The 23,572-nt window shown below is 48.0% G+C and overlaps 1 protein-coding gene across 2 annotated transcripts in view; it reads right to left on the bottom strand.

Moving 5' to 3' along the window:
- Positions 1-22,345, bottom strand: part of PLXNB1 (plexin B1) — an 82,091-nt gene extending 59,746 nt beyond the window's left edge. Inside the window, exon 1 of one of the 2 annotated variants that reach the window (XM_055709353.1) lies at positions 22,260-22,345. The gene's annotated coding sequence lies outside the window, so the exon portion shown is untranslated. The remainder of the gene's footprint in view (positions 1-22,259) is intronic. The other variant, XM_055709354.1, reaches the window with a different exon arrangement.
- Between the last annotated feature and the right edge of the window lie 1,227 nt (positions 22,346-23,572).

The following is a 23,572-nucleotide window of genomic DNA, read 5'->3' as shown; positions in this document are numbered from 1 at the left end:
AACAAAAACCCAGTGTCGTTTGCCAAGCCTCTCGCACATTTGCCATGCTTTTTGGCATAACCTGGTCTGCACAGCGCAAGCAAGCCCAGCAGAATTAAGCAGTGGAATTGCACCTCAAGCCCACGGTTCATCTCTCCTTTATGTGACTTCTGGGTCCCATTCACTCACATCAATTTGCCTTGCCCTGAATTCAGAAGCTGTTGAGAATAGGGACTGCACACCTTATTCCTCAGAGAGGACTTCAGAGAGTATTCCTAGGGGCTGAACAGGTACTCTCAACTCCTTCTCCCTCTGCTGGGACATTGGTGCTGGCCCAGATTAGTACCCCTCACAGAGTACACACAGCTGTACACTCAGCTTCACAGCAAATTAGGATGTGGCAGAGCTCCCTCGCCCTCTCAACCCCCTGCACTGCTGATGGAGAAACAGTGGGATACCTGGGCTCCGAGGCACTGCAGGCTGTGCTCTGAGCACCCGCCAACTCCCCTCTCCAGCCCCTCAGACTATCACCTGCTTTTCCCCCTCCTCCTGCTCCTCAGGGCTTCAAACAGCTCCATGTAGCAGCTCAAAGCAGTGCAGGAGGAGAAGACAGCGTCAGCATGAGGGAAGAAGGGCCCTGCTATCCTACACCTTTGAGAAACTCACATGTTTTGTAAGGAACGATGCTCCTTCTAACACTGCTGCTCTTGCTCAGCCACAAAACCCGTATGTTTAACCTGTGTGATCTGCTTCATGGAACTACCGGGGACTTGATTTCTATTTTACATCCTTCCAGCTGATAAGTAATTTATTTCGGTGCCCTAGGCAGGAACTTGGTTGCCTGCAAAGTCATCTCTGTCTGCCTAAAGGAGGGAAATAAATCCATGATCTTACCCAGTGGCAACAGACCCCAGCCTTGGCCAACAGCCTCTGTCCAGCCTGCCATGAAGCTCAAATCCCTCCCAGCCCAACACAGGGCCAGAGGGGCCCGGGGTGCTGTTTTCCAGCCTCTGGGCATTTTACTGTTCCAGGCACGATCCCTCCCCCAACCCTGGTCAGAAAGGAAAAGCCGTGGGAATGGAGCTCAACACCCCGAGGTAGGCTCACCCCTCGCCGACAAAGAACGCTTAACTCCCTCGGTGCCGGCGGGCAGCCCTGCGCAGAGGCTGGGCCGCAGGGACGCCTTGCTGGCCGGCCCTCCAGCAAAGGGTTACGGCTCCAGGACCGGCCGCATCCTGCTCCCCAGGCCACCGCTTCCCCACAGGCCAGGCCGGGCGCAGGGGTCAGCTCAGCACTGTGCCACGAGCGGAAGGGCAGCCGGGGGCAGACCTGCCACTCGCCCCAGTCCCTCACGCTTTCCCAGGATGCCTGTCGCTCCTGCTGCCCTACCTTCTGGTGTTTCCATCCTCCACCTGCACAAGCCAGCAAGCCACAAGAGGAGAGCGCTTTCCATCCTTCCACGCTCCCAGCAAGTCTCAGAGGCTGCCCACTTAACAGAAAAATATCTTCATTATTGCCTCAAAGCACGTTTTCTCCCTTTTGCTCCGCATGCTGCTGTACGAAAGCCGTACAAAGTGGGGCCCTCGCTCCGTGCAGAGCGTGCGGTCAGCAATCAGCCAGCATGTCAGGAGTTAAGTTAGCATTTCCATTCTCCTGACCTGCACCAATGCTGGCTGAATATCGAGCTATTCTTTGCAGCTTGATAAAGCATGAGAAAGCTAAAGGCCTCACACACTCCTCTTTTCACAGTTTGGCCCGCTGCCCACAAGCTGTCACTCCCTGGCACCCAGGGCAAAGAGAGAGAAGGAGGCCAAACTGCAGCCAGCTGCAATGAATCACTCACTCCCCCCATTCCCTCCTCCCCAGGGAGCCTGGATCCCTCCTTCCGGCAAGGGGATAATGTCTGCCTGGCTACGCTCACTTCTTTCACTGAAAAAGCCATCCTTTTCGGGAAGGGGGGGGGGCTCCTATTGCAAAAGCTGCTGCCACAGAAAAGCGCAAAGCAGCTCCCAGCAAGACTGAAGAATGAGGATTTCTGCTCAGCAGCTGGATGGGAACGCACTCCTGCAAGTGTTCAGCACAAACACCACTTAAAAATCTGATGTTGGCTATTCGTCTAAATTGCAAGAAATTCTAAAGAAAGGCTCAGGCACAGAATCTGATTTGGAGAAGACTGCTTATCCTTTCATGCCCTGTTTGTGTGATACTTATTTCGGGGACTGATTCCCATTGCAGTCCCTTCCTAGCTTCCCCTCTCCCCCACACTACAACATCCATCCCTATTACCATGTCGCATCCAAGCCCTTCCAAACACCACCATCATCCCCCTCATATTTTTTTTGATGGGTTCCATCATACAAACTCTTTCCCCACATCACAGCTCCTTCATTTTTAACACAAAACAGCAGAGGGAAACACATCCAAATCTCAGGGTCAGTGGAGTCCAAGACAAAAAACGCAGCTGAGAAGGCATAGGAACACTAAGGTCATTGTGTGCCTTTATGCACTATAAGGCCAAGTTTAGGGAGCAAAGCCTTTGCAAGGTAAAGCAGTCAGCTCTTTCTTTCTGAGGAAGGGAATACTCATCCCTAAAACACATACGAACTCAGCCCCTCACCATCAGCCTTGGCATGAGCTAACCAGTGGCACATGGATCCATCCACACGGCACATGGGATACTTTCACCCACTCACTTCTGTCCCCTGCAGAGTCACTCACTGCAGGCAGGCAGCCCCTGCTGGAGCAGGGGACCTCCCCCCCAGGACAGAGAAAGGAGCTGCAGGCTGCACTGGTACTGCCGAGAGCGTTTAACTCCAAACCTGGCAAAGTCTTGCTGCCTCCAAGTAGAGATGAGACGTGTCCTTCCCAACAGCACATGCTGCCACCTCCAGCACCCTTCTTCTCCCACTAGCAAGTCTCTACCCATCCCTGTCCCAGGGCCTCATACCCCTAAGAGCCATACAATACTGTCCACCCCACTTCCCCCCTAAGGCAGCCACTTAGACTCCAAGTTCAGCATACCTGTCCAGGGGCAGCGTGCTTCAAATTCAGTCAGTGCCAGGGCAGGATTATACGCTTTTCTCTCTTCCTGCGCCTGTGGGATGAGGAAGGAAGAGTTGCACAGCTCCCACCCGGCAGCCAATGTATATTTCAAACAGTGAGAAACCCATCAACTTTGTTTGGGTCACCCAAATGATCTACAGAGGGTTTTCTTTTATTATTGTTGTTGTTTGGGTTTTCAGGGGGTTTGTTTTTACAAAATCTGAAACCGCACAACACAAAATGTAAACCATTAAAAGAAACTTTGTTTAAAACAAAAAAAAGTGGGAAGGACTTTCACTGTTCCTAAAGCTACTTTCATCACAAACTAAACCAAGTCTTTAAAACACTCTTTCAGGGACGCAGACTGTTAAGAATCACAAGTAACAACATTCAATGCCATTTTACCACATACTCTGTCAAATGACATGCTACATATGGATTTATCCCTTATGATATATTTATAGCACTTCGTAAGGTTTCTCTTGCCCTCCTATACATCTACATCAGTAAGTGCTTCCTCCACAACACCTGTGGCTATGAAACTAGTATATTGAAAAGATTATTACACTGAGCATCCGTAAGTTAACAAGCTCTGGAACTCAGGTTACTCCTTGTGCAAATTAAAGGCAGAACACTCCCTCACTGTACAGACACACACAGTTTTGCTGCAGGAACGTCAGCTCATTCAGCATCACCCTCCTCTGCCAGAAGGATCTCTAAATGCAAAACTTAATAGAAACAGTTAATATCCAGAGTGTGGCTCTGAGCCATTTGAGCTCTATATGTAATATAATCGGGTTCATAATGCTCAGAATAGCACTCTGGAGTCCTAGTACAGACTAAGACCTCACTATATTAAGTGTTGTGTAGATAGTTGTTGAGGTGCCGTTTTCTCTTCTGCAAAATTGCTGAGCACCATATACAGGAACCAACCATAACCCATATTTTACAGAAGTTAGGACACAGGAGAGCAATGTATACTTTAAAAATGTCTTTTTTTGGCAGCTAAATCAAGTTAGTATTTTCACAGACACACTGGGGGGAGGGAAGGAGGGGAACACTGAGGTTACTCTCTCTCCAGAGCAGACAGGCAAAAGCCCAGTTCAGCCAAAGCTCACTGAGGCTCTTTATGTTCCCCTTCAGTGACAGAGGTCACTTGTCGAAGACTGAACCAGATCTGGTACTGGACTGCCTGCTAAGCACGCTGGCAAAAGGATCTGAGCTATATGCCCTTCTCTGCAGTTGTTCGCATTTCTTCAGCACACCAAAGGCCTGGAGTAGGTCCCAATGCTGCTTGCACTGCCTTTGCTAAAAACATGCCTTCTAGCTCCAGAGTGAAATTTGCCTTAAATTCCTCATGCTTTAAGGAAAGGAAGCCCATACACAGGGTCTATGAAGAAGGTAATTGCTGGTGTTCGCCAAAACACGCGATTTATCCAAACTGTAATTCTTCTGGCACACGTTTCAGGATATTTTCCTACCATAAATACAGGTTAGATTCATGTTTGAGCTGATCACCCTGTGATCCTCCTCAGGTTCACACTGCACAGCGGGTGCTGCAACCTGCTCATACTTTCCAAGCATCCAGAAGTCACAGCTCCTTAATTCATTGATTTTTAAGAGGCACCAGGGTCACGCTGTCTGGCCTTCAACTGATCACAGTTCATGAGCATTTCTGGCTTAGGAACTGTATGTGTTTGAAGTGAATAGAGACTAGATGCCTTTTGCCAAGATGCCTGAGGCAAAGGCCTCAGGAGAGAAATCTACCACTTCCCAGGCTGATACAAATGGACAGGCATCCCCTCACTTCAATGTTTATTCCCCGTTTGTGAAAAGGCTGGGAGAGCTGGCTATTACAAGGGGGAAAGGAAGAACTGCAGTCTCCACAGTTGCAAGCAGTGTACTCGAAGAAACATCTAACAAGAGAAAACAGCAGTAGACAGCCGAGTACTGAAAGAGGGGAGCCCTCTGCAGAAACAAGACAAGTAACTCTGCAGAATGATCTCCTAGTATAGGTTGCTCCTTCAGATCAGCACTAGCCTGAATGCCCTGATGCAGTGAGAGAAAACACTATATGATGGGGAACAGGAAGGGACTATGTATGGACATGAGCAGGAGGAGGCTACGTATGAAGAAGGACATTCTCCTCTCAGCTAAAAAAAGCTGTGGTTTTCAGCACTGTTTTGCCTTTCCTCTGCTGTGTTGTTTCCCAGCTGAAAGGAATTCCATCAGCCCGTTGCAGCATTTGATCAGAGCCTGTCCTGCCTGCTGCCCCTGGCATGGGGCTCCCCAGGGACTGTCAAAGGGTAAGGGACAGAAGCAAAAGGGGGCACTAAAAATGTGCCTGCCAAGGCCTGGGTGCCAGCATGTTCTCCCAAGCTAAACAGAACAAGTTGGAAGGCAGGAAGAGAAACCATCACAAAGCTGTTTCTTAAACCAGATTTACAAGGATACTGTGAAATAGAGTAAGGTCATGGGTGAGGGGAGATTGAGCAAGTTAATGGCTAACCAGCAAGAGTGCCGTGAGAAACAGCAACCTGCAACAGATTTTCACGGGGAAACACCAAATCCAAAACTGTCACCTGCAGAGCAACTGGGAGCTGCCACTGCCTCCACTCTTCCGGTACCACTGCAATGCAATCGTAACTACAATACTATCCTCCCCGAGTCCTTGGTCCTCTAAGACAAGGTCATACTCAAAACTATCTTTGATCTTTTTTTGTGTGCCATGAGCGATGAGGATCTGAAAGTTAGGGTTTGGCAATTAAAGAAACTGCTGTGAAAGTGTTACTGGATATTTTTGCCAGAACAGGCGAGAAGAACCTTCCAACTTCTTGAAAAGGTAGTGCATACAAAGGCAAACCAGTGCAGAGCTGCAGGGACAGCAAAAATGGTAGTCCCACTGCTGTGCTGGACATTCCCAAGGCTGTCAGTGTGGCAGAGGATGAAGCTGGCTGCTGCTTTACCAGTAGTCGCTCAGGAAACAAGCCATCAAGACCTACAAAAATGCTGGTGGTCTCATAAGAGCAGTTTCTAGGAGAAAGGATATTTCATCATTTTGTATTTTCATAAGGATATTCTTGACCATTGGTTGAATAATTTTTTTTTGTTCCAGACTACAGCTTTAAAAAAAACCCTAACACGTGAGCCTTCCTGCTATTGCTTTGCCATTCAAGACGTTGTCATTGTCACCTTTCAGATGTGTAAGTATAAGAGACAGCAGCAGCTGAGCTGTGGTAATTAGGAGGGAGAGATGTGCAGGCCTCGTCTCGCATTTTTCTGTTAAGATGCGGTTTACACTCTGGCAGGTTTAACAGTCCCCAGTGAAAATAAGCCATCTGCATCTACTCCAGCAGACCATCCTCATTTCTGAACCCTTCAAATAGATCTTGAAAAATCAGCATTGCCTCCCTGCTTTTTATCAGGCCCAAATACAGTCACAAAACCATTAATTCTCTTACAGTAATACAGGAATGCTGGCTCTAGACCTCTTTGCAAGACACCTACCTCAAAAAAGTTCTCCCATTTTATTCAAACATCTACCGAGTTCAAAGTTTCACAGCTCTCTGCACTTGCAGCAGGGAAGCTGAGAAGGTCAGGACCAACCTCATTCAATTCTATTCACAAGCACCCTTCTTGAGGAAAGCCAATAACTTTCGGAGGGCCTCTGCAGATTTTGCTCCACTGCTTTGCACGCTGAAGAATGGCTGGTTGGTAATCCTCTTTTCACTCAGTGAGCACAGACTCAAAGGTTTTCATCCCTGTGAGCTCAGAAATTTCCATTTCCATGTGAGCGAGACGTTTTCCTGGCAGTTCTCAAAAGATGCATTTGTAAAATAGGAAACAACCTCAAGGAATGCTAAAGCAAAGGAAAAAAGCTTTACGTGGACAGTCTTTCTACCTCAGCCAGGAAAGGAAATTCCTTCTCAGCACTGATGCCCCATAAACACAACCTACTCGGCAACTACCAAATACTTGATCAACACAAAATGACAGGCTGTCCACCCTGCCTCGTACAAACACCCAACGTTCTCCTAGGTGTTGGTTTCAGAACAGATGGGGCAACAGCCACCAAAATCTCAAAAGAAAGAGTAAGTCCAAAAATCATCTTTGTGTGTGCATGCCAGACAAGAAAGGACAACAAGGGCTGCATATCAAATGGCTGGGACAGATGACAGAAGTAAAGGTACTCTAGTGAACTCTCTACAGGGAAGACAAGCTCACGTCAGTGATTTTTAAACCTGCAGTCCATAGACTTTTGTCTGCAAAGGTAATTAAAAAAGCAATTCCACTGCTGTATCTCTACTGGAAAATGTTTAGAAGTCTGCAAATCCAAAGAGGTTGAAACTTGCTTCTTTCAAGTGCAAAACATTTAGGTGGCCCAAAGCCAAGTCCCAGAAAAAAGCCCTAGTCAGTAGCTCTGGAATGCCAGCTCTTAACACAAACCAAAAGCATACAAACCCTCTGGTCGGGCAACTCACAGTACCATCTCCCACCAAAAATGCACTTAAAATTGCACTCTTAAAATTGCAGCTATCATTCACCTCCTTGATTTTATGCCAGGGAAACCCAACTGAAGTCTTACTTTGACACTCTCCAAAGTAGTCAGCCTAGCGAGCTTTTTTTCTTACCTTGCTTTGGGGAATTCCTTTTTAGTGCCTCTGCAAAGAGAAACAAGAAGGCTTCATACCACATCAGGCAAGATCCCTTCCATCACTCCCAGCTCCTTAGCAAAGGCATTCCTGAGGCACACTATGCCCTAATAAATCAACGCAAGTGCTCCAGGTTTCCCCGGCAGCTAGAAGCTGGAATTCTGCAGTGAAGGCAAACACCTCCCCAGCTAAAGCAAACACAACCAGGGAGCCCCTGCTGAGCGCCCACAGCTACTGTCAAAGGAGGGATGGAGAGAGAAGGTAGGGATTGCAAGGCATCTGGCTGACAAAAGGCAATCTAACTTAAAGACATAAGATAGCCATGAATCCAGCCCTGACCTAGGCATTCCTTTGTGCAGGCATGTGCTTGCCAAAACATTTTATCAGTGCAAAACCACAAAACTTCATTTTTAGAGCAATGACCATCTTGCCCAACATGGATGGTAGTTCTGCTTTTAAAAGCATTTATTTTAGCATTTAGAAGGCTCATACAAAAGATCCGGAAAAATTATAGAACAAAAATAGCCCAGTCTTAAACAGCTTATAGCTTAACTCTAAAATAAACGAAGACAAAGGAAACAGCACTGATCAGTGTGAGCTACAGTCAGCTCAGCAGAACAAGATGACTGCTGTTTCCAGGGGTAAAGGGAGGTGTTTGGGTTTTTTTTTTTTCTTTCTAAACCATATAACAGAAAAGACCTGATGAAAGATTTTATAAAAGAATTATTAGGTGGGTTGGCATACATTTATGGGCCAACCACTTCTCACACAGAAATGAAACCAGTATTTTTCAAAAGCAGCACAAGGAAACAACACAGGCTAATGTTACCAGACAAACAGCAGCAAGATTCCAACTTCCAGCACTAACATTTGCTAGATTGCATACAAAAAACCCTAGATGAGCTGCTTCAATACCTCATTTTCAGTTGCACTTGGCAAGTAAGGAAGGGAGTAGCCAAGGCAGGGCTGAAACAGTGACACTTAAAAAGCAAGAGCTGACTGCCTCAAATGCTGTTACAAGAGGCAGAAACCCATCAATACCTTAAAAATAAATCCCATTTACTAAAACAAAGGCACCTTCCTCAGACAAACGCTGAGAGCTGGCGTAAATATGCAGATTTCAACATCTCCCACTCCCCTGGTTATGCTCTCCCACAGGGAGTTTCCAGGGAGAACCTTCAGTGCGTGGACGGGAGGTAGCACAGGGTAAGCATGAACAAATCCCACTTATATCTGACCCGGTCTGTATCACAAACCCATGTCTTCAGCTTCCACGGCATCACCTGGAGCCCTCGCTCTGAGGCCGCTGTAAGGCACATTTTCCTTCCCACTCGAAGCACCACCAGATTCCAGTCTATAAGCAAACCCGACTTCAAGGGAAATCCTGGTCTAGCTACAGGTGGTTAATTGAGAGACACATGCCAGGCAGCTAACAGTGCACAGCAATGGTGGAAAGCCTGCAGATCCATCAGGAGGTGAGTGCCAGGAGCTCCCCCGACCACAAATCATCCCCCCCAGCTCCCCGCTCCCGAACAAACACAGACTGCTGAGTGAGATTCAGCCCGCAGAGCTGTGCACTGTTTGGGAAGACCCCGAGTGGCAGCAGGGCACTTGGAAGGCTTGGGTCTCAAGAAAGGAATCACAGATGAATGTGTTGGGTGAAGGACTCGTACATATGTATATGTGGAGAGAGACAGACACAAAGGACGGCTGGGGGATGGGAAAAAGAGACAGTGAGACTTGTCTCCAGGCCTTGTGCTTATTTTGACCTTTCGGTTAAAGATTCTCCGAAAAGGCACCGTTCAGCCCCAAGCCTGATTAGACGTCTTGGGAAAAACAGAGCACATGAATGAGCACTGAGCCATAACACAATCTTGATATTCCCACCCATCCATATGGCCAAAAAAAGCAAAGTTCTTCAGTGCAAACATTGGCAGTAGCAGTATGAAACTAATGTGTTAATTATCAGACTTTGCAATCCAGCACAGTACAGAAATTGCTGATGCTGGCTATTATATAGTCAACCAGAAGCCAAACAGAACAAGTACAACATCAGTTAACCCTTTCAGAACAAAGTTAATAATTTGCTAATTACAGGTTTCTGGAATGTGTAGACCAAGGTCTGTTTTTCAAACTTCTTTTCTCAGAGATACCTTTAAAATGTATTTGGTATGGCAAGATCTCCATCACTCACAACTCTTCATTAACATTCAGTCTCAACTCGGATGTTTAGCTTAAATTCAGGAGAGCCCACTGCCCTGCTTTACACAACATCAGACTAAGTGAGCTCGATGATTTGTCTGGCCTTGTAAACCTGTAAGTTAGGTTTCAGCCTGTAAATGATCGTAAATTATCCTGAAACAATCACAGGCTAAACTACAACATTCATACTTACTTCTTGTATAGGATTTTCACACTGAATGTAAGACAAGATTAATGAAAATAGCTGAAATTACAAAAATGCAGTTGGAATTTAACACTGTTCCTCAGTGTACATGGGTCTACGCACCAACTGCTTAATAAAACTCCACTTTCCTAGAAAGTTTAATCAGTAAAATAAGTACCACAAGACAGATCGGATAGAAAGATCCGTGTAATGGTGAAAGAAATAGTGTGAGAAATATAAAGAACATTTTGTTCTCAGGAGACATCTGAACTACAAACCTCGGGTTAGCACTCCCATCACGAACAAGATTCTTTACATCCAGGATGTACCACTTATGTCACATAAAACACTCAGACATAAACAAAGTTTGGGAGGAAAAAAACCAGGGACAAGGAACAAAACTGCATCAGTCTTGAGGTTATTTCTAAAGCACGGAAAACCAGAAATCAGTTGCAGCAGGACTAGTCAAGAGTCACATAATTTAAGGTGCGACCACTCTGACTTCCTGCCTACCACACAGGCGCCATTCCGCTTTATCCGCTCACACCTCCACAAAACCCATTAAGTGGTTCTGTGAAATGTAGTGGTTTATGGCATCTAGACTAGAGGCCTCCGGAGGTCAAAACATAAGTTCACTACTCCCCTAGCAGTATGCTCCAATGGCTTCATCATTCTTTCTGGCAGCAAGGCCAGTCTAATTTCTTATTTGTTTGCCTTCTGCCTTGAGCCATTAATTCCTTCCCTGCTGGATTAAAGAGTAGCTCCTCAGTCAATTATGCACGTGCTTTAACCAAGTCACCTCTCAATAGCTTTTTTGGCAATCAACAGCTCAGTCCTGTCAACCTCTCATTACAAGGCACCTTCCCGAGTGCTTGACCAACTTTTTTTTTTTTTTTTAATATCAATTTGATTGTCATCCCTCCACCCTGCCCCCTTCCTCCCCCTTCTTCAGGGTCACTGCTTTGGTGAAGCACACAATTGGTGAACGTTCAGTGTCCCTGGCACACAGAAGTCTGTACTTGCCTGTATCAGATGGATTTTATTTTACTAGACCCATTTTACAGCATAACAGAGGAGCTACAGAAATCATAGACTGCAAAGTTTTTATCAGTTAACAGTCAATTACCTGACTCCAAGTATAAGGAGCTCATATCTTTCTTAGTCACCATTTAACCATTTCTCCAAAAGCTCTAAGGAAAACTTCACTACCTGATCCCCTTTCTGCCAAAGATTTAGGTACTATTCAGGATTTTCAAGCAAGAAAATCCCAACAGACCTGTCATTTCCAGCCGCAGTTTTGAATTTGCCCCCAGCATTGCCTGCTTCTCTGCTGAATCAACATTAGCAGCAGCTTTAGATTTATTTCCAGAATACTGATGAACTACTGAACAGTACAGAGTATAGTACTGATACTTGCTGAAGACACCTGCTAGGAATACCACCTTCCAACATGTAACCCATTATTTCAGGTGCATCAGCTTTTTTTTTTTTAATTAAATAATGATGAGGTACGGTGTTGATGTTGGCACAGATCAATTATTCATACCATTGTACGGCTCCAAGTCAAACATTCTAAGAAACACATTACATGGACACAGTCACCTGCTGCCGTGTACTCACGTGTTTCTTTCCAGCTGCTCTACCTATTAAAACAACAGAACCCTTCGGAGGTATATATCCTCTGAAGCAGGCATAAAACCTAATAACTACCCATCTCAAATCTCCCCAAAGACCCGAGTTATTCAAGATCATTGCAAGAAAAGCATTAATCCCTTGTAGATGTTAACCAGGCACTCAACATCATGAGGACTAGTGCCTCCTACTACTTCTCTTCTAGCAGAAGGCCCATTGAACTTCCACCTCCAGCCAGCATTTCCATTTAATGACTGTTCTCATTTTGCGCTATATGTCAAATGCACATTTAAGTTCACAAAGAGCACATGGCAGAGAGCTTACGCTCTGTGTGCAGGCAGGAGCACAGGCCAAGGCTTGGGTGCAGGTCAGCATGACAGCTGGCAGGGCTCTGCCCATTATACCACTCAAAACAACTCCAAAGCAAGGGCAGAATGAGATGTGGTTTTTATCAATCCTTACGTTGGTATGTTCATACCAATAAATTTTCTTCCCATTGTGAACCCCCCAGCCCAGCTACCCCAGAACGCTAATACCTGGCTGTCTATCAGGGACACTATCCTCTTGGATGAGATCCTCAGCCAAGTTCCAAGCAGCAGGAACATGCAGCCTATGGAAAACTGGTGGCAGGCAAGGCTAACCATCAGCTTTAACAGCAGAAAGTCTGCTCATATTTATGCATGACCGCTCAAGTGAACTGCGTGACTGCTTTTGTTGATCTGCTCTCAGCAATCTATTCTTTCAGCAGGAACATCAGGAGGAAGCCGCGCTGGGACTGGGCAAGGGAAAGTAAGCACCCTGTGGACATAGTGAATGGGACAGAAAATTCCCCTACAAATTCTGTAAGTTTATTTGCAGCGATGCTCTGCATTGACTTTTCTAGCAGCTTTTTGGGACACCTTCACACATCAAAGCCCAAGCCACAACACAGCAGTCATTTTGACTAAATCTACTTTAGAAATTGATTAGACCATTGATTTTTTCATAGCTTAGATAGAGATAAAATGACCTTTCCATCCCACAAAAAACAAAGGGAATTAACACATGTAAACAGTCATTTTAAAGAATTGTTTTGCTTCTTTAGAAGGGAAGTCCTCTAATACTTTTTTTTTTTCTTTTCTTGCAGCTCTCAAAAGATCAATTCCCCTTCCTTCACTTGAGCTTTCCACCTTTCTGTACCAAACAGGCCAAAGGGACAAGACTTCTTACAGCATATACAGAAGAACAGCCTGAAGACAAACCCAAGACTCAGATCTTCCTATAGGTCACTGAGTGGGGTAAAGAAATCAGTAGACTGTAGACTATTTGTAGACTAACAGTTCTATTGCAGCCAAGTGAAGCAGCATCGCAGAGGATGGTTCCCAGTAGAGAGAACAGTTTCATAAGCACAAAAAGTTTAAGGCTGTCTCTACACAGAGAAGAGTTTTCCGAGATGTATTCTTCATTACAATGGAACAACAAGGCTGCTCCATGTGTTCATATTGGCTGAAACCATTTCCCTCGTGAATCACTGCATACATACGATTTCTACCTGCTTAAATTAAACACATTGCACTTTGGGCGAAGTTCCATCATTAAGACCTTATGCCTTCTGGTACTTCCTACATGGTGCACTTGGGGATGCAGATTACAATGCTAGAGCTGAACAGCCAGGTGCCATATTTGTTTTGATGATCCAACAGGCTCTGGCAGCTCGCAGAGAACACTGAGGCTGTCATTGTTACTGCAGCACCCGCTAGGATTACACTGTGCTGGCAGCACTGGGAGGATGGTAAACAGATGCACAGCCCAATGGCTTTCAAACATTCAGGAGGCAATACAGGCAAAGGAAAAGGATGGAACCTCAGAGCTGCAAGTGCAGGTCATTCTCCTATAACAGCTCCGCTCAGTGCTACAGCATCCTGGGACTTGCACATTGCTGCTAACCACCTGTGTCAGACACAAACCTTCCATCAGCAACAGAATAGAAAACTGCAAAACTACTTAACCATAAATGTTTGTGTCTCATGGCTGCAGGAGCAGAACGTCAGCATACAAGTTCTTCCCAGCAGGATGCCCATCACCGTCATCATCTGGAAGGCAGACACTGTTTAGATGTTACTTGTCTGTAGCTAATGAGTTTGGCATTCATAGATCCACTGCAAGAGCTGTTGCTATAGCAGGTCTGTGATGGTGTGATACTGTAGATGTATTTGAATGGTTAGCTCCAAAATAACATGAGTCTGCAATACGGCCATCAGCTTGCCTCCTCTTTACAACTTCCATTCACAGACTTAAGGAGAGACAGCTGTCCTCAGTGTTGTGAAGCCTAGTTATGCATTATGGAACAGTACCCAGTATGAATACAGATCTTTAAGGAAAGCTTCATGATGCCACCACCCTGTACATATAGGCCTTGGTACCACAATGCAACAACATGATTATTTGCAATTGTTGCTGGCAAGCAAGCCTTCTGTGTTTTGTGGACAGAAAATGCTCAAAGTTCAAGCATCTAGAACACAGTACCGTTACTACACCACACTGGAATGGTTTTAAAACACAATAAGCCAGAAAGCACAGTTGTCAGAACTACCCCAGAAGCCTTTAAGTTCGTGGCACTCTGCGGCTGAGCTGGTTACTGAGGCTACTGACACAGGCTTTCACTTCCCCTGCAGAACAGTTCAGCGTTGAGAACGAAGGGGCCATGGTGACTTGGGCACTATAAGGACAGAGACATGACTGTCCCAAGCCCAGAAAAAGCAAAACAGGCTAAATGGCTCTTTCATCTGTTCCTGTGCAGCTGCTCATATGGCCGTACTGCCAGCACACACAGCCCCTGCTCCCAGTCTCTGCTGCTGTGGCGAGCAACCTTGCAGGTAGCTGCCCTCTCGGTAATGCAGAGGCCAAGAACAGCATTTGCAGGACAGCTGCTCTACCTCACTGCTCCTTTTTCTTTCGCTCTACATCATCTCAGCACTGCTGGGCATGGAGCACAACAGACACTCCAGCACCGGGACTCCAACTGCCTGTTACTGTGGCCAAGGAGCTCGGCATACTGAGTCACTCCAGGATGGCAGTGCCACAGGGACTGCTCTGCCTTCTTGCCAATTCAAATTTTGCCTGTGCTGCCAAGAGGACAAGCTGGTAGCAGACACCCAGGGCCATTTTGTAATTGTACACGCAGCTCTGTTGGCTGTCACGCTTCTGGAAAACAATTTCTAGTTACAAATCCTAAAATGACAGAAAAAATTACATCAAGGAAGCAAACCCTAAGAGTCAGTGCTACCCGTTGGAGCAACAGCAGTCCCCCAGAAGGCATAGTCCTGTGAGGGAACCACACCTCTTCACTGTAGCCACAAGAAAGCTGCACTGACATGCAGGCCAAACAGCAAAGAGCCCTTACAATCCTTGCCTTAAATTTCTCTCAGCAGTTGCAGGTTGATGTGAAGAGTAATCCAACATGTTTCAGCTGAGCTAAGGATCAGAACGTAAGTGCACAAATGCCTTAACAGAAATGCCCAAGAAAGGCAAGATGTCACAGTGACATTAAGATTATTGGCATTTTATAAATTTCCAAATAATTTAACTATTTTTGAGGTCACAATTTGACAGAATGCTCAATCACATGTATACTATTAAACTCAATACATAAGTGTCCCTAGGTCCTTCAGCATCTCTGCAGTCTCATTTCAGCAATTTCTCTCAAAATGCTGAACTAGCTGAAAAGATTTGGCAAATAGAGCCCCTCGGTTACTAGTTCTCTATTTCTCACAGTGGCACACATAGCTCCCAAGCACTTAATTCAGCTGCACACCTGTTTTACCATTCTCTTGGACAGAATCATTCAGTAATGGACTGCAATCTGTATGCAAGAGTTGAGCAGTATGCAAAAACAGATCAGAATATTGACGGCTGTGGGATTCAGAAGTCCAGGAAATGCTCTTGGACTAGAGATCTCCAGCACATACATTTTTTGGCTACACTGAAGGTAGGAGACAGCACAGGACAGGTGAGAAGAGCTCATGACTCTGCTGTGTGGAAGACAGCAGACGGATGATCCCTGAAGCGTTACCAAATGCTCTCACATATGGTAATTTGCTATTAGGTAATTCACCAACAGAGTTGCTCTATGCAGCATTTTAAGAAGGTTAGTCTGATGCAAAAAGTCTTGGGATCAAAGCTGAAAGTGCTAGAGAGTTGCTCCATGGACATTAACTCCACGCTGTCCAAAACCCTACACCAACTTCAATGCTAACATTATGTGTCTCCTGTGAAGACAGGCTGAGGGAGTCAGGGTTGTTCAGCTTGGAGAAGAGAAGGTCCTGGAGTGATATTAGAAATAAATTCTTTACTGTGAGGGTGGTGAGACACTGGAACAGGTTGCCCAGAGAAGCTGTGGATACCACCCCCCTGGAAGTGTTCAAGGCCAGGCTGGATGGGGCTTTCAGCAATCTGGTCTAGTGGAAGGTGTCCCTGCTCATAGCAAGAGGGTTGGAACTAGGTGATCTTCAAGGTCCCTTCCAACCCAGACCGTTCTATGATTCTATCTGACAATGTCTGGTCTGGCAAGAGCACCTCTGAAGCCCTGGTTCCTGTGCTTTAAATTTTTGTTGTCTGAAGAACTTCCACCCAAGCACAGAGCACTTGCAGGGCGCTGTCAGGAGCATCTTCTTAAGCATTTGTTTGGCCAGGTGTTCACAGAGGTTGGCATTTCTTTATGGAGATTAGAGAGCCCAGGAACTCCTCACAGGCTCACACAGGAGGACAGGGACATGGCCATGTCAGGGGCATGGCAGAGGGATTTCAAGAGCACAGTATCCAGGAGTCTGGACCAGAGGGTGGAAACAGGCTGCACTCAGTTCTTAAGGTAAATCTGGGAGGCCACCTAACCAAAATGTGAAATGGTACGGTATAGGAGAGCTAAAAAAACAGAGATTGAAACAAAAATGATTTTAAAATAGGCACAAAAGGGTAGAAACTTTAAGCTGAAAACACTACTTCTATGTAGTAATTTTCGCAATTATCATAATAGGACAAGTTGTCAAATATACCCATTCTATTTACAGAACGACATGCAATTTGGTCAGAAAACTAGTTTCATCAGCATGGACAAATGCTTGAATACAATCAGCTTCCCCCACCTGCACAATCCCAGGTACAACTACCCTCCTGCCACAGCAGAGCTGCAAGGAAGGGCAGGATGCAAGAAAAGACCACATTCTGCTTGTGATAACTTCAGCAGCAGCATGAATCCCATCACTGCAACTCAGCTGACAGGCAATGCTAAATTATGCTGCAATAAGCTGACATGCATGTTTTTTCACTGAAACCCAGAAGCTCCAAAGGCAGCACTGCCTTTAAATTCAGAATTATGGAAAACTGCAAAAAAGAATGAGAATGGTGATGACTTGAAATTCTCTGCACCTGCAGATACACAGCTTGTTAACAACAGCACTCTATTTAGTTGATACCTTACAGCTGTGTACCCCGATGGCTCACCACAAATTCTAGGTGGGTATTTAGAGCAAGTGGTCTTGCAATTCCTAAACTCCAGCGCCCAATACAGAACCAGCCTAGCTAAGCTGCCACGAGGAACAAAGATCATTCCACCTACAGCCCCAATGACATAGGGACCAGAGACTTTCCCCACGAGACAAAAGGGGAACAGATACAAGTAGCAAGATAAAAATCACAACGTTCCCATACTTCAAGAAGGGAAATGAATTATCATTTCCTACAAGGCAGTAGCTGTAAAGTTGCAGGAATTTTGGAAGCAGCAGCACTGGTGCAGAGTAGAGAGACGGGGGAAACTCAACCCACCAGTTCCATGCTCTTCCGTAGCTGAACTTCAAAGCCAAAAGCAATGCAAAAATCTCACATTTGCCAGGCACAGGAGAAGCATCCTCACAGTATTTGCAGTGTTCATACTGCAAGCAAATAACTGCAGTTCACATCCCATTAGACCCCGATATCTGGGAATTTCCTTAGGATCTATATCGTTTGAAGATTCACCTCACATTTTGATCGACACCTAAAATCTTCCTATCAGATCATGCTACCACAAAGTTCCTTTCTATTTCACCTGCCACCCCCCACCCCCCTGCCTTTTGCTTTCTTGGGAGTGGCCAGTAAGATTTAGAAGTGAATTTCTAACATTAAATTCAGGATATTAGAAATAGTTTAAAAGTGGATCCAATAAAAAAAAAAAATCAAATCCACCTAAACTGACACCATTTGTTTCTTTTTCACTGCTCCCCCCGTCCCCAGCATTGGGAGGCAGTACTTAATTCTAGTTAATGAAAAGGAGACCTAAATTGCTTCCTGCAACCTCAAAATATCTCAGATATCTTAAGTTACTACTTGGCTAAAAAAAAAATTATTAGCAGTGAAAACAAGTCCTCCGCATTTATTACTTAAGCAGCTGGAGAGAAAAAGCAGAGCCTTAAAGAGATCACACCAAAGCACTGTGGTTCTTCCATTAGTAAAGGCTGCATGTCAGTACAGGTCGAAATATCCTGCTTCATGTTTTTGCACCTTTGCAGCTTAGCAAGTCTGAGCTCCAGCAGCTACAACCCAGGCCAGTTTATTAAGCAGGGGCACACAATAGTTACCACTATAGCATGAAAGCCGATCCTATATGCTTCTAGAGAGCTAGATCCTCTAACATTTTTTCAGGGTCCCTAGACTCAGTGTGCCAAGGGGGAAGATCTTTTGGCTCTCATCAGTGTGTAACACATGAGATTACTTTCTGAATTGAATTAAGTGTCTACTCTGCCTCCTGGAACAACAGTGTCACGCCACCAGGCCGTGCACTTAAAGTCTCAAATGCTTGTCCCTGAAAAACACACGCAAGAATTTTCTAAGAATTGTCTTCCGGCACCAAGATCAAACCAGACAACGCTCAAATAACGATCAATATGAATCTCCTCTAAAGACATCATCACAACCATCAGGTCATCAAAGACACCTCCAATAATAGGACAAGAAAAATGATACCAGCACAATGAAAGACCAGCTGGCACATTCCCATAAAGGCAAAAGCAGCCCTCCTGTGGTTTTGATGAACAGCAGAAGATGAATCCTTTCAGATACAGTAATCCTGCAATCAGATACTCAAGAGAACCACAAATAAATGTGAATCAAATCCAGGGCTCTAACAGATTATGGGGAATGCAAAGGAGAGTCAGTAGAATGCACCAGCTGTCCAGCACTCAGAGCACAAAGACATTTCACTGAAGATCCAGGTAAGCGAGAAGGGCACTGGTCCAACCCCTGCTTCCTGAAACTAGCTTGTATCTGGAGGGCTAATTCTTACAAGAAAGCAGGCAGGCTCATGCCTCCTCTGACTGCTACCACCCTGCACAGCCTGCAAGTTGGGATAAATCAAAGCCCTATCATCTTCCTCCAGGATGCCCTTATGCAAGATCGGGAGGGTTCTGCTCAGAACTTGGCTACAAAAGCCAGTTTGAAGTTTCAGGAGAAAAAAAAAAAAAAAAGAAACAACAGCTACAAACAAACAAAAAAGGAACTGATGGAGAGGCTGCCCGGGAGGAGGATAAACCAAAGTCCTTGTAAGTTTGCTTTGACAGGCAGCAAGAAGGACTGAGACAGAGAGGAAGATGACAGAAGAGAAATGAGTCTGACTGATTCAGAGGGAGACCTTTTACCACAAAAAATACTGAGCATTTGTGGGAAGCGGTTGCTTCACCTTCTCCTGAACTTCCCCTCATCCGCTGTTCTCCCTCCCCAGGTGACACTAAAACATAAGGCATTTCTTCTACTGGAAAAGATAGCATGCCTCCGTGTACACAACACTGCTGTCTAAATTAACCACCCCAGAAAGCAAACAGCAATAGTGGAAGACAGCAAGTGCAATTACTTTTGTTTTCCTGTTGGACAGTGCTGGCGAGCACACACCCCACACACAGGCAGCCTGGGTGGGTGCTTTTTCCTTCAGAGCACACCCAACATACAACAGGCATTGCTGATTTGGCAGGCAGTCTCTCTCCAGGCACACGGGGCCACCTTCAGCAGCAACAGATACTTTCCAGACTTGTTCAGTCCTCGCAGTCTCTGCTGACGCTGCTAGGGAAGCCCAAGCGTGCCAGCAGCAGCAACGCTGGCAGAAACAGCCCCGCTTTGCACAAAGACTGGCACTGAAGCGAAGGGAACGGCTCCGTGCGCTCCATGCAGCTCTGCCAGCTATTCCCTCTGCCCTTATATGGGAACATCCCTGGCCCCACTGGGAATAGGATGCTGGTGGACATGAAAGGTAAGGCAGTACCTGAGCTGTCAGCACGCGAGGGCAGAATTCTTCTTTTCCGAAAAGCAAGCAGAACCCAGGAGCCCAGACTCTTTACAGCACTTAAGCGGGAGAAAGCAGAGATTAAGGAGTGTCAACAGCTGACAGTCTGTGCCCACCTTTCTCAAGAGAGTTATGCTGGTAATTTTAATCTTATTAAATATTGTTAATCGTATTACTAACCTAACTCTTTTCACATGTTGGAAGAAATTTAAAGAGAAAAAATCCATATACGACCATGCTATGTTAAATACTTTCTAGCCAAATCTCAGTTCAGGGTGAGTCCCTGGCTTGCAGATTCCAGTTGTGCTACACACCGGTGTGGATGAACGTGGAAATAGTCTGCTCAGCACCAGATTACTAACAGGTCACCTTCCCTGCCCGATTCTTCTCTGTCCATAACCCGCTTGCAGTCTTCTCCTGGGATTCTGCTAGGCATTCCTGGCCTCTCAAAGTGACCCTATTAAAATCTATGCAATTCCATGCCCGGTTTGTAACAATCAAGGGGAAACACCACTTTCTCCATTAGAATGCAAAACCACGTAGTACAAAAGCCCAGTGCATCAGCTGCCTCCTGAATCAGGGCAAACGCCTCCATCACTGGCTTAGCTCCCAATGTCACAGATACATCACTAATGTCATGCTCATCAAATTCTGCATTTTACACACAAGACATAATGCAAGACTCCTGCGACCTCCCTTCAAAAAGTGAGACCAGAAACGAGCAGGCCACATTCAACACTCCACCTTATACAGAACAAGGCACTTGTTTAGTTAAATACAGACCCTGCTGTTTTACAACACTCAGGATCGTAGCCCCTTCCTTTATAACTACAGCAGCCGTCCAGGTAATTCTCTCAGGACTACTCCTGTTCCAGACTGCTGCCCTGAGATAAAGCAGCAGTCATAGAAAGTTTAGATTTGAGAAAAGAAAGATCTCAAGTTGCACTGATGTAACAGAAAACACACCTGCATAGGGGGCCCAAACACTTGCTGCAAACTGTTTAAAAGGAATGTGTTCAAGGTGGAAAACGAGATCTCCAGAGCTACAGGACTTCACTACTCAGTTTCAGTACAGACAGTGAAATCAATGCTGAGGGGAAAGAGGTGAACACGTGGCCTTCCAGAAGTTAAAGGTATTGTATTTGACAGAAAGCCACCTTCTAACAGTTCCATTTGGTTTTTTTACTGTTGCTGGAAAAAGTGTTGAACAGATTGAAGAAGGCAGACAACTTAGCCTCCCCTAGGTTAATAATCTAAAGGCATGCGTAAGTTAGCAAAACAGCTTTAATTATTAAGCAACTGTGCTTGCTGTAGAGGACGTTATTGCTGCCTCTGAGGTTGAAGTTTCAGGAATACGATGACACTGCCTTGTAACTATTGTTTTTTTTTTAAACGTTGCCTGCCTTCAGCCCCTGCTTGCTGCCCCACTGCTCGCAGCTGGCCCTCCAAGCCCTGGAACAGGGCTGCTCCCTGAAGACAGTCCTTCTAATCAGCAGAAGGATTGAGAAGTTACCTTGAGCTCCCCAAGTAACACAGCCCCTGGCTCTTTCCTGCACTGGAAAATTCTTATCATCCTCCGAAAGCGGCACCCGCACCAAACCTGAAGGCTGCACCCACAGGACACAGGTGACAGCCCGGTCACAGCCCCGGCCCCAGCACCGCTGGCGGTTCACACGGCGCTTCTCCCGCGTCCCGCGCCGGGTCTTTACACCGCCGCGGCTGCCAAACGCCCGCCCGGCACAAGGCGCCGGCTCCCGGCACGGAGCGGCCCCGCCACCGCCGCTTCCCGGAGGCACGGCGGCCCCAGCGCGCCCCCGGGGCCGGGCAGCACCCCCCGCCCGGCGCCCCCAGTGCTGCCAAGGTCGCGGTGGACGCACCCGCCGCGCCCGCCCAGCCGCGGCCCCGCGCCGCCGGCCGCCCGGCGGAGGGGCTCGCCCGGCCGGCCCCCGCTCCTCCCCCGACCGTGGGGCCGCGACGCCCGACCGGCCCAGCGGAGTCGGCTCGGCGGGGCGCCCGCGTGTGCGTGCGGGGAGGGGGGCACCCAGCCCCCGGAGCCCCCCGGCTCGCTCCGCGCCGCCGGACCGCGGCCCGGCCCCGCCGCTCCAGAGGGGCCGCGCCCATCCCCCCACGCGGAGACAAAGCGCGGCCCCCGGGCGGCACCTGCCGCCGGCCGCTGACCCCCACCAGCGCCCCCCCCCGGGCCGGGCACGGCGGCGGACGGCAGCCCGCGGCCACCCTCCTCCCGCCCCCCGCCGCGGACCTCCCGTCCCCCGCCGCCCCTCACCTGCCGCGGCGGCCACCCCGCTCCCCGCCGCGCCGCCGCCGAGGAGCGCTGCCCGCACCGAGCCGCGGAGCCACGGCCCCGGCCCCGCCCCCTCCGCGCCGCGCGCCGGCCACGCCCCGCGGGGCACGGTGCCCCCCCTCCGCCACGGCCCCCAGCCGCGCTCCTCCAATAGCAGCCGGTCTCCCTCCGGGGCCACGCCTTCTAGGCCGTCCCGCCCCGCCCCCGCGGGGTCCCAGCGGAGGCCGGCTGCCGGGCCCCCACGCTCGCGGCCAGCGGCGAGACCCCATTGGCTGCCGCCGGCGGGGCGTGGCCCGTGGCCCCCTGCGCGCCGCGGCCGCCTCCCCACTGCAGCGCCCCGGCCCCGCGCTGGGGTCTGCCGCCACCGGGCCGCCACCCAGCCCCAGGCGCGGCAGCCCGGCCGCCTAGCCGACAAGGGGCTTCTGTCGCCTCGCCACAACGAGCCTCCGCGCTTCACGGGGCACCGCGAAGCCGCCGCCTTGCGAGGCCCTGCGAGGGACCTGCGGGCAGGCGGGCCGCTGCCGCCAGAGCGAGTGGCGGGTGCCAGCCGGCCCGCAGGGCGACCCGCTGCCACGGGGGCGGCTGCAGCCCCTGGCCCTCAAACCGAGAGCTCTGGAAGAAACCGCAGGGTTTTGCTTCTGGCTGGTATTTCATGGCCACGTGCCCCGGGCACTCGCTCAGCTGGCCTGGGCCAAGGGGCGAGAGCGAGCAGGGATCGGCGGCGACGCGGCGTGCGCGGTCACAGGGAGCAAAATCCGACAGCAACCCCAGTTTCTGCTTACTGGGAAATCATCCTGTGCACACACGGTGGTGGGTGGCTGAGACACAGCCCACCCAGCTCCCCTTTGCAGGTCACGTGGGAGCCAGGGCATCAGCAAGATTCAAGAATGTGGCGAAAGCATCGCTGTCTCCAGTTATAAAAGAGCAAAGGGCATACCATTCCGGCTGAAAGTCAGTGGATGCAAAAGCATCATAAAGTAGAAATGCCTGAAGCGATACATGTAATGTAAACTGACTGCTGGTTTTGTGATTTTTATTCCTGTGAAGCTGGAAGCTCCAGTCATGAGAAGAGCAGAGGCTGGTGCTCTGTGTAAGAGACAGAGGCATTTCTTGCCCCAGAGAACTGACTGCATAAAATCCTCTCTCTGAATTAGGGGTAAGTTCTGTCAGTAACAGCTCTGCAGAGGGACAGAAGTAAAGCTCCCATTTTTCTTGCTCACACTGTAACTTCTGTGTTCCCCAGATGTGCTGGACTCTGTTGTGTCGTTGATCAGCAAATGTACAGTTAGCCCAAC

Source organism: Falco cherrug, chromosome 4, assembly GCF_023634085.1.
Source record: "Falco cherrug isolate bFalChe1 chromosome 4, bFalChe1.pri, whole genome shotgun sequence".
NCBI classification, from domain to species: Eukaryota; Metazoa; Chordata; class Aves; order Falconiformes; family Falconidae; genus Falco; species Falco cherrug.
The sequence above is the reverse complement of the archived record's forward strand: the minus strand, read 5'-3'. Positions and strand labels throughout refer to the sequence as shown.